Source organism: Syngnathus scovelli, unplaced genomic scaffold (assembly GCF_024217435.2).
Source record: "Syngnathus scovelli strain Florida unplaced genomic scaffold, RoL_Ssco_1.2 HiC_scaffold_285, whole genome shotgun sequence".
Lineage (NCBI taxonomy): Eukaryota > Metazoa > Chordata > Actinopteri > Syngnathiformes > Syngnathidae > Syngnathus > Syngnathus scovelli.
Genome location: NW_026061376.1, coordinates 22,501 through 33,918, shown reverse-complemented (window position 1 = coordinate 33,918; position 11,418 = coordinate 22,501).

The following is an 11,418-nucleotide window of genomic DNA, read 5'->3' as shown; positions in this document are numbered from 1 at the left end:
CGCCGAAAAGCGTCCGCCTCGGCTGGTTCCCGCGGTCGGACACAAAATGTGTCAATTCGGCCTCTCTGAGGTACCAGGGGAGGGCTTTATGTACTTGGTCCCCCCACTTAGTGTACTCATCACTTTACCCCCCTTTCGCAAAATATAGTCGGCACGTATGTGCAGAACTGTTTATTTTCATTTTAAAAATTGTCTAAGTGCCAGCGGAAGCTGTCACACGAACTGTCCGAGCTACCACGGTGCCCATCCCGGGCAGTGACGGCAAAAGGCCGATGTGTGTTTGATGGAAGTCTGAATAATTTCTAAGTGCCAACGGCTCAACCGCCGTAAAGTGTCCGCCTCGGCCGGTTCTCCCGGTCGGCCCGAACGAGCGAAAATTCGGCCTCTTTCCCTGGAGGTCCGGAACATTTTGGCGAATATTTTCTAAGTGCCAACGGGTGCTCCGCCGTAAAGTGTCCGCCTCGGCTGGTTCCCCCGGTCGGCCAGAACAAGTGAAAATTCGGCCTCTTCCCCTGGAGGTCCGGAACATTTTGGCGAATATTTCCTAAGTGCCAACGGCTGTTCCGCCGTAAAGAGTCCGACTCGGCTGGTTCCCGATGTCGGCCAGAACAAGTGAAAAATCGGCCTCTTCCCCTGGAAGTCCGGCCGAGTTAAGGCAAATATTTCCTAAGTGCCAACGGCTGTTCCGCCGTAAAGGGTCCGACTCGGCTGGTTCCCGATGTCGGCCAGAACAAGTGAAAAATCGGCCTCTTCCCCTGGAAGTCCGGCCGAGTTAAGGCAAATATTTCCTAAGTGCCAACGGCTGCTCCGCCGTAAAGCGTCCGACTCGGCTGGTTCCCGATGTCGGCCAGAATAAGTGGAAATTCGGCCTCTTCCCCTGGAGGTCCGTTCAAGATTAACGAATATTTTCTAAGTGCCAACGGCTGCTCCGCCGAAAAGCGTCCGACTCGGCTGGTTCCCGATGTCGGCCAGAACAAGTGAAAATTCGGCCTCTTCCCCTGGAGGTCAGTTGAAGTTTAACGAATATTTTCTAAGTGCCAACGGCTGTTCCGCCGTAAAGAGTCCGACTCGGCTGGTTCCCGATGTCGGCCAGAACAAGTGAAAATTCGGCCTCTTCCCCTGGAGGTCAGTTGAAGTTTAACGAATATTTTCTAAGTGCCAACGGCTGTTCCGCCGTAAAGAGTCCGACTCGGCTGGTTCCCGATGTCGGCCAGAACAAGTGAAAATTCGGCCTCTTCCCCTGGAAGTCCGGCCGAGTTAAGGCAAATATTTCCCAAGTGCCAACGGCTGTTCCGCCGTAAAGGGTCCGACTCGGCTGGTTCCCGATGTCGGCCAGAACAAGTGAAAAATCGGCCTCTTCCCCTGGAAGTCCGGCCAAGTTCGGCGAATATTTCCTAAGTGCCAACGGCTGTTCCGCCGTAAAGAGTCCGACTCGGCTGGTTCCCGATGTCGGCCAGAACAAGTGAAAATTCGGCCTCTTCCCCTGGAAGTCCGGCCGAGTTAAGGCAAATATTTCCTAAGTGCCAACGGCTGTTCCGCCGTAAAGAGTCCGACTCGGCTGGTTCCCGATGTCGGCCAGAACAAGTGAAAAATCGGCCTCTTCCCCTGGAAGTCCGGCCAAGTTCGGCGAATATTTCCTAAGTGCCAACGGCTGTTCCGCCGTAAAGAGTCCGACTCGGCTGGTTCCCGATGTCGGCCAGAACAAGTGAAAATCCGGCCTCTTCCCCTGGAAGTCCGGCCGAGTTAAGGCAAATATTTCCTAAGTGCCAACGGCTGTTCCGCCGTAAAGAGTCCGACTCGGCTGGTTCCCGATGTCGGCCAGAACAAGTGAAAATCCGGCCTCTTCCCTGGAAGTCCGGCCGAGTTAAGGCGAATATTTCCTAAGTGCCAACGGCTGCTCAGCCTTAAAGTGTCCGACTCGGCTGGTTCCCGATGTCGGCCAGAACAAGTGAAAATCCGGCCTCTTCCCCTGGAAGTCCGGCCGAGTTAAGGCGAATATTTCCTAAGTGCCAACGGCTGCTCAGCCTTAAAGTGTCCGACTCGGCCGGTTCCCGATGTCGGCCAGAACAAGTGAAAATCCGGCCTCTTCCCCTGGAAGTCCGGCCGAGTTAAGGCAAATATTTCCTAAGTGCCAACGGCTGTTCCGCCGTAAAGGGTCCGACTCGGCTGGTTCCCGATGTCGGCCAGAACAAGTGAAAAATCGGCCTCTTCCCCTGGAGGTCCGGAACATTTTGGCGAATATTTCCTAAGTGCCAACGGCTGTTCCGCCGTAAAGTGTCCGCCTCGGCTGGTTCCCGATGTCGGCCAGAACAAGTGAAAATCCGGCCTCTTCCCCTGGAGGTCCGGAACATTTTGGCAAATATTTCCTAAGTGCCAACGGCTGCTCCGCCGTAAAGTGTCCGACTCGGCCGGTTCCCCCGGTCGTCCAGAACAAGTGAAAATCCGGCCTCTTCCCCTGGAAGTCCGGCCGAGTTAAGGCAAATATTTCCTAAGTGCCAACGGCTGCTCAGCCTTAAAGTGTCCGACTCGGCTGGTTCCCGATGTCGGCCAGAACAAGTGAAAATCCGGCCTCTTCCCCTGGAAGTCCGGCCGAGTTAAGGCGAATATTTCCTAAGTGCCAACGGCTGCTCAGCCTTAAAGTGTCCGACTCGGCTGGTTCCCGATGTCGGCCAGAACAAGTGAATATTCGGCCTCTTCCCCTGGAGGTCCGGAACATTTTGGCAAATATTTCCTAAGTGCCAACGGCTGCTCCGCCGTAAAGTGTCCGACTCGGCTGGTTCCCGATGTCGGCCAGAACAAGTGAAAATCCGGCCTCTTCCCCTGGAAGTCCGGCCAAGTTCGGCGAATATTTCCTAAGTGCCAACGGCTGTTCCGCCGTAAAGAGTCCGACTCGGCTGGTTCCCGATGTCGGCCAGAACAAGTGAATATTCGGCCTCTTCCCCTGGAGGTCCGTTCAAGATTAACGAATATTTTCTAAGTGCCAACGGCTGCTCCGCCGTAAAGCGTCCGACTCGGCTGGTTCCCGATGTCGGCCAGAACAAGTGAATATTCGGCCTCTTCCCCTGGAGGTCCGTTCAAGATTAACGAATATTTTCTAAGTGCCAACGGCTGCTCCGCCGTAAAGCGTCCGACTCGGCTGGTTCCCGATGTCGGCCAGAACAAGTGAAAATTCGGCCTCTTCCCCTGGAGGTCAGTTGAAGTTTAACGAATATTTTCTAAGTGCCAACGGCTGCTCCGCCGTAAAGCGTCCGACTCGGCTGGTTCCCGATGTCGGCCAGAACAAGTGAAAATTCGGCCTCTTCCCCTGGAGGTCAGTTGAAGTTTAACGAATATTTTCAAAGTGCCAACGGCTGCTCCGCCGTAAAGCGTCCGACTCGGCTGGTTCCCGATGTCGGCCAGAACAAGTGAAAATTCGGCCTCTTCCCCTGGAGGTCCGTTCAAGATTAACGAATATTTTCTAAGTGCCAACGGCTCTTGCGCCGAAAAGCGTCCGCCTCGTCTGGTTCCCGCGGTCGGACACAAAATGTGTCAATTCGGCCTCTCTGAGGTACCAGGGGTAGGCTTTATGTACTTGGTCCCCCCACTTAGTGTACTCATCACTTTACCCCCCTTTCGCAAAATATAGTCGGCACGTATGTGCAGAACTGTTTATTTTCATTTTAAAAATTGTCTAAGTGCCAGCGGAAGCTGTCACACGAACTGTCCTAGCTACCACGGTGCCCATCCCGGGCAGTGACGGCAAAAGGCCGATGTGTGTTTATGGAAGTCTGAATAATTTCTAAGTGCCAACGGCTCAACCGCCGTAAAGTGTCCGCCTCGGCTGGTTCTCCCGGTCGGCCCGAACGAGCGAAAATTCGGCCTCTTCCCCTGGAGGTCCGGAACATTTTGGCGAATATTTTCAAAGTGCCAACGGCTGCTCCGCCGTAAAGTGTCCGCCTCGGCTGGTTCCCCCGGTCGGCCAGAACAAGTGAAAATTCGGCCTCTTCCCCTGGAGGTCCGGAACATTTTGGCGAATATTTTCAAAGTGCCAACGGCTGCTCCGCCGTAAAGTGTCCGCCTCGGCTGGTTCCCCCGGTCGGCCAGAACAAGTGAAAATTCGGCCTCTTCCCCTGGAGGTCCGGAACATTTTGGCGAATATTTCCTAAGTGCCAACGGCTGCTCCGCCGTAAAGTGTCCGACTCGGCTGGTTCCCCCGGTCGGCCAGAACAAGTGAAAAATCGGCCTCTTCCCCTGGAAGTCCGGCCGAGTTAAGGCAAATATTTCCTAAGTGCCAACGGCTGCTCAGCCTTAAAGGGTCCGACTCGGCTGGTTCCCGATGTCGGCCAGAACAAGTGAAAATTCGGCCTCTTCCCCTGGAAGTCCGGCCGAGTTAAGGCAAATATTTCCTAAGTGCCAACGGCTGCTCCGCCGTAAAGCGTCCGACTCGGCTGGTTCCCGATGTCGGCCAGAACAAGTGAAAATTCGGCCTCTTCCCCTGGAGGTCCGTTCAAGATTAACGAATATTTCCTAAGTGCCAACGGCTGTTCCGCCGTAAAGAGTCCGACTCGGCTGGTTCCCGATGTCGGCCAGAACAAGTGAAAAATCGGCCTCTTCCCCTGGAAGTCCGGCCGAGTTCGGCGAATATTTCCTAAGTGCCAACGGCTGTTCCGCCGTAAAGAGTCCGACTCGGCTGGTTCCCGATGTCGGCCAGAACAAGTGAAAATCCGGCCTCTTCCCCTGGAAGTCCGGCCGAGTTAAGGCAAATATTTCCTAAGTGCCAACGGCTGTTCCGCCGTAAAGGGTCCGACTCGGCTGGTTCCCGATGTCGGCCAGAACAAGTGAAAAATCGGCCTCTTCCCCTGGAAGTCCGGCCGAGTTCGGCGAATATTTCCTAAGTGCCAACGGCTGTTCCGCCGTAAAGAGTCCGACTCGGCTGGTTCCCGATGTCGGCCAGAACAAGTGAAAATCCGGCCTCTTCCCCTGGAAGTCCGGCCGAGTTAAGGCAAATATTTCCTAAGTGCCAACGGCTGTTCCGCCGTAAAGAGTCCGACTCGGCTGGTTCCCGATGTCGGCCAGAACAAGTGAAAAATCGGCCTCTTCCCCTGGAAGTCCGGCCGAGTTCGGCGAATATTTCCTAAGTGCCAACGGCTGTTCCGCCGTAAAGAGTCCGACTCGGCTGGTTCCCGATGTCGGCCAGAACAAGTGAAAATCCGGCCTCTTCCCCTGGAAGTCCGGCCGAGTTAAGGCAAATATTTCCTAAGTGCCAACGGCTGTTCCGCCGTAAAGGGTCCGACTCGGCTGGTTCCCGATGTCGGCCAGAACAAGTGAAAAATCGGCCTCTTCCCCTGGAAGTCCGGCCGAGTTCGGCGAATATTTCCTAAGTGCCAACGGCTGTTCCGCCGTAAAGAGTCCGACTCGGCTGGTTCCCGATGTCGGCCAGAACAAGTGAAAATCCGGCCTCTTCCCCTGGAAGTCCGGCCGAGTTAAGGCGAATATTTCCTAAGTGCCAACGGCTGTTCCGCCGTAAAGGGTCCGACTCGGCTGGTTCCCGATGTCGGCCAGAACAAGTGAAAAATCGGCCTCTTCCCCTGGAAGTCCGGCCGAGTTCGGCGAATATTTCCTAAGTGCCAACGGCTGTTCCGCCGTAAAGAGTCCGACTCGGCTGGTTCCCGATGTCGGCCAGAACAAGTGAAAATCCGGCCTCTTCCCCTGGAAGTCCGGCCGAGTTAAGGCGAATATTTCCTAAGTGCCAACGGCTGTTCCGCCGTAAAGGGTCCGACTCGGCTGGTTCCCGATGTCGGCCAGAACAAGTGAAAAATCGGCCTCTTCCCCTGGAAGTCCGGCCGAGTTCGGCGAATATTTCCTAAGTGCCAACGGCTGTTCCGCCGTAAAGAGTCCGACTCGGCTGGTTCCCGATGTCGGCCAGAACAAGTGAAAATCCGGCCTCTTCCCCTGGAAGTCCGGCCGAGTTAAGGCGAATATTTCCTAAGTGCCAACGGCTGCTCAGCCTTAAAGTGTCCGACTCGGCTGGTTCCCGATGTCGGCCCGAACGAGCGAAAATTCGGCCTCTTCCCCTGGAGGTCCGGAACATTTTGGCGAATATTTCCTAAGTGCCAACGGCTGCTCCGCCGTAAAGTGTCCGACTCGGCTGGTTCCCGATGTCGGCCAGAACAAGTGAAAATCCGGCCTCTTCCCCTGGAAGTCCGGCCAAGTTCGGCGAATATTTCCTAAGTGCCAACGGCTGCTCCGCCGTAAAGAGACCGACTCGGCTGGTTCCCGATGTCGGCCAGAACAAGTGAAAATTCGGCCTCTTCCCCTGGAGGTCAGTTGAAGTTTAACGAATATTTCCTAAGTGCCAACGGCTGCTCCGCCGTAAAGTGTCCGACTCGGCTGGTTCCCGATGTCGGCCAGAACAAGTGAATATTCGGCCTCTTCCCCTGGAGGTCCGGAACATTTTGGCAAATATTTCCTAAGTGCCAACGGCTGCTCCGCCGTAAAGAGTCCGACTCGGCTGGTTCCCGATGTCGGCCAGAACAAGTGAAAAATCGGCCTCTTCCCCTGGAAGTCCGGCCGAGTTCGGCGAATATTTCCTAAGTGCCAACGGCTGTTCCGCCGTAAAGAGTCCGACTCGGCTGGTTCCCGATGTCGGCCAGAACAAGTGAAAATTCGGCCTCTTCCCCTGGAGGTCCGTTCAAGATTAACGAATATTTTCTAAGTGCCAACGGCTGCTCCGCCGTAAAGCGTCCGACTCGGCTGGTTCCCGATGTCGGCCAGAACAAGTGAAAATTCGGCCTCTTCCCCTGGAAGTCCGGCCGAGTTAAGGCAAATATTTCCTAAGTGCCAACGGCTGCTCAGCCTTTAAGTGTCCGACTCGGCTGGTTCCCGATGTCGGCCAGAACAAGTGAAAATCCGGCCTCTTCCCCTGGAAGTCCGGCCGAGTTAAGGCAAATATTTCCTAAGTGCCAACGGCTGCTCAGCCGTAAAGGGTCCGACTTGGCTGGTTCCCGATGTCGGCCAGAACAAGTGAAAATTCGGCCTCTTCCCCTGGAGGTCAGTTGAAGTTTAACGAATATTTTCTAAGTGCCAACGGCTGCTCCGCCGTAAAGTGTCCGCCTCGGCCGGTTCACCCAGTCGGCCAGAACAAGTGAAAATTTGGCCTCTTCCCCTGGAGGTCCGGAACATTTTGGCGAATATTTTCTAAGTGCCAACGGCTGCTCCGCCGTAAAGCGTCCGACTCGGCTGGTTCCCGATGTCGGCCAGAACAAGTGACAATTCGGCCTCTTCCCCTGGAGGTCCTTTCAAGTTTAACGAATATTTTCTAAGTGCCAACGGCTGCTCCGCCTTAAAGCGTCCGACTCGGCTGGTTCCCGATGTCGGCCAGAACAGGTGAAAATTCGGCCTCTTCCCCTGGAGGTCCGTTCAAGTTTGGCGAATATTTTCTAAGTGCCAACGGCTGCTCCGCCTTAAAGTGTCCGACTCGGCTGGTTCCCGATGTCGGGCAGAACAAGTGACAATTCGGCCTCTTCCCCTGGAAGTCCGGCCGAGTTTGGCGAATATTTTCTAAGTGCCAACGGCTGCTCCGCCGTAAAGAGTCCGACTCGGCTGGTTCCCGATGTCGGCCAGAAAAAGTGACAATTCGGCCTCTTCCCCTGGAGGTCCTTTGAAGTTTAGCGAATATTTTCTAAGTGCCAACGGCTCTTGCGCCGAAAAGCGTCCGCCTCGGCTGGTTCCCGCGGTCGGCCGTAATAGGCGAAAATTCGGCCTCTTCCCCTGGAGCGACCTCCAAATTTGGGCGAAATTTTTTCTAAGTGCCTAAAGGTACCAGGGGTTGGGGTACCAGGGGTGCATTACCAACTGGTCTTTTGTCAACCCATGTACTTTTTCTAGAGTACATGGGTTGGTCCCCCCACTTAGTGTACTCATCACTTTACCCCCCTTTCGCAAAATATAGTCAGAACGAGCATGGGGGACGCAATTGTTTTCCATGCAAATCAATTGGGCCTGGTCCGAGCGCTGGTAACGGCCGCCAGCAAGCGTCCCCTGCTCGGATAGCAGAACTGAAGAAGGCACGGCACTTCCAGAGAGAGAGAGAGAAAATTTTCTAAGTGCCACATTTCTCAAAAATTTTCAAAGTGCCACATCTCTCAAAAAATTTCTAAGTGCCACATCTCTCAAAAAATTTCTAAGTGCCACATCTCTGAAAAAATTTCTAAGTGCCACATCTCTGAAAAACTTTCTAAGTGCCACATCTCTGAAAAATTTTCTAAGTGCCACAGCACGGCTGTGAAATATTCAAAGTCCTACAGGCATTGGCAGAATCCGCGGACGGCCGTCTGCTCCCGGCGGCCGCCGCGAAGCTACTACCCCCTCCCGGGGACGGCTGTCTGCTCCCGGCAGCCGTCCTTACCCCCCTCCCCCGTTTGCACCGCCTGAAGTTAGACCCGCCTTGGTAGGGCCCCCACCGGCCCCGGCTCGCCGGCGTTGGGTGGACGGTTCCTGCCCACTTGCGGGTCCCGGTCGCTTGGCAACCGACCGGGGAGGACCAGCCGCCTCCTTAAACACAGGCTGGAAGGGAAATCCGATCAAGCTACGGAGGACCGGCCGCCTCCATAAACTCAGGCCGGAAGGGAAATCCAATCAAGCTACGGAGGACCGGCCGCCTCCATAAACACAGGCCGGAAGGGAAATCCAATCAAGCTACGGAGGACCGGCCGCCTCCATAAACTCAGGCCGGAAGGGAAATCCGATCAAGTTACGGAGGACCGGTCGCCTCCCTAAACACAGGCCGGGCAAAAATCCACGAATGGCCCGTCAAGGGTAGAAGGTCATCCAAGGAAGGAGGTACCGGCCGCCTCCTTAAACACAGGCCGGGCAAAAATCTGCGAATGGCCCGTCAAGGGTAGTAGGTCATCCAAGAAAGGGGGTACCGGCCGCCTCTATTAACAGGCCGGGCAAAAATCTGCGAATGGGCCCGTCAAGGGTAGTGGGTCATCCAAGGAAGGAGGTACCGGCCGCCTCCTTAAACACAGGCCGGGCAAAAATCTGCGAATGGCCCGTCAAGGGTAGTAGGTCATCCAAGAAAGGGGGTACCGGCCGCCTCTATTAACAGGCCGGGCAAAAATCTGCGAATGGGCCCGTCAAGGGTAGTGGGTCATCCAAGGAAGGAGGTACCGGCCGCCTCCTTAAACACAGGCCGGGCAAAAATCTGCGAATGGCCCGTCAAGGGTAGTAGGTCATCCAAGAAAGGGGGTACCGGCCGCCTCTATTAACAGGCCGGGCAAAAATCTGCGAATGGGCCCGTCAAGGGTAGTGGGTCATCCAAGGAAGGAGGTACCGGCCGCCTCCTTAAACACAGGCCGGGCAAAAATCTGCGAACGGTCCGTCAAGGATTCTGGCTCATCCAAGAAAGGGGGTACCGGCCGCCTTACTAACAGGCCGGAGTACAGGGGGCGAAAGGCTGTCGATGGGGAAGGATCGGGGCCACGGCTAATCTAGCGATGCCCGCGTCGGGCGGTCACTCCGACGAATGAGCGGGGCCGAATCCGGCGCGAGGCGGCCTTCAGGCACGTGGTTCGAGACGACCTCACCCGGCTCTAGCCCGGAGGATCGGAGGCAACGGCCGTCTCCTTAAGCTAAGGCCGGACGAAAATCTGCGGATGCGGTCCATCCAAGGCAGACGGAGGTACCGGCCGCCTCGGTAAACAAAGCCCGGGCAAAAATCTGCGAATGGTCCGTCAAGGATTCTGGCTCATCCAAGGTGGGGGTACCGGCCGCCTCTATTAACAGGCCGGAGTACAGGGGGCGAAAGGCTGTCGATGGGGAAGGATCGGGGCCACGGCTAATCTAGCGATGCCCGCGTCGGGCGGTCACTCCGACGAATGAGCGGGGCCGAATCCGGCGTAGGCGGCCTTCAGGCACGTGGTTCGAGACGACCTCACCCGGCTCTAGCCCGGAGGATCGGAGGCAACGGCCGTCTCCTTAAGCTAAGGCCGGACGAAAATCTGCGGATGCGGTCCATCCAAGGCAGACGGAGGTACCGGCCGCCTCGGTAAATAAAGCCCGGGCAAAAATCTGCGAACGGCCCGTCAAGGGTTCTGTCTCATCCAAGAAAGGGGTACCGGCCGCCTCAGAGGCCGGAGCGAAGGGGGCGAAAGGCTGTCGATGGGGAAGGATCGGGGCCACGGCTAATCTAGCGATGCCCGCGTCGGGCGGTCACTCCGACGAATGAGCGGGGCCGAATCCGGCGTAGGCGGCCTTCAGGCACGTGGTTCGAGACGACCTCACCCGGCTCTAGCCCGGAGCGAATATCATCTCCAAGGTGTGGAGGCAACGGCCGTCTCCTTAAGCTAAGGCCGGACGAAAATCTGCGGATGCGGTCCATCCAAGGCAGACGGAGGTACCGGCCGCCTCGGTAAATAAAGCCCGGGCAAAAATCTGCGAACGGCCCGTCAAGGGTTCTGTCTCATCCAAGAAAGGGGTACCGGCCGCCTCAGAGGCCGGAGCGAAGGGGGCGAAAGGCTGTCGATGGGGAAGGATCGGGGCCACGGCTAATCTAGCGATGCCCGCGTCGGGCGGTCACTCCGACGAATGAGCGGGGCCGAATCCGGCGTAGGCGGCCTTCAGGCACGTGGTTCGAGACGACCTCACCCGGCTCTAGCCCGGAGCGAATATCATCTCCAAGGTGTGGAGGCAACGGCCGTCTCCTTAAGCTAAGGCCGGACGAAAATCTGCGGATGCGGTCCATCCAAGGCAGACGGAGGTACCGGCCGCCTCGGTAAACAGAGGCCGGGCGAAAATCTGCGAATGGTCCGTTAAGGATTCTCTCTCATCCAAGGAAGGGGTACCGGCCGCCTCTATTAACAGGCCGGAGCACAGGGGGCGAAAGGCTGTCGATGGGGAAGGATCGGGGCCACGGCTAATCTAGCGATGCCCGCGTCGGGCGGTCACTCCGACGAATGAGCGGGGCCGAATCCGGCGCGAGGCGGCCTTCAGGCACGTGGTTCGAGACGACCTCACCCGGCTCTAGCCCGGAGCGAAAAAAAACACTCTTATAACCTGACCGACATGCGCCCATGACCCGCCTTGGTAGGGCCCCCACCGGCCCCGGCTACCGCCGGCGTTGGGTGGACGGTTCCTCCCCACTTGCGGGTCGCACTCCAGCGCTACGGCCGCCGCGCGAGCGCGCGCCCCGCGCCGCCCGCGCAGGCCTAGCGCGAACCGTACGGCAGCGAAACCGAGACGCCCCGGCTCAACCTCACCCAGAGGCCATCCACGGAGGCCGAGCGCGCGATCCGACTTGCGGCACGCCACGTGGGCGTCCGCCGGCCGCGCCGGTCGACCGCGAAACCGATTTCTCAAAGACCACGCCCGAGTCCCAACCTCCGCACATATCCGCACACGCCTTCCCGACCACCGCGAAGCGGGAGGCGTCTATCGTGG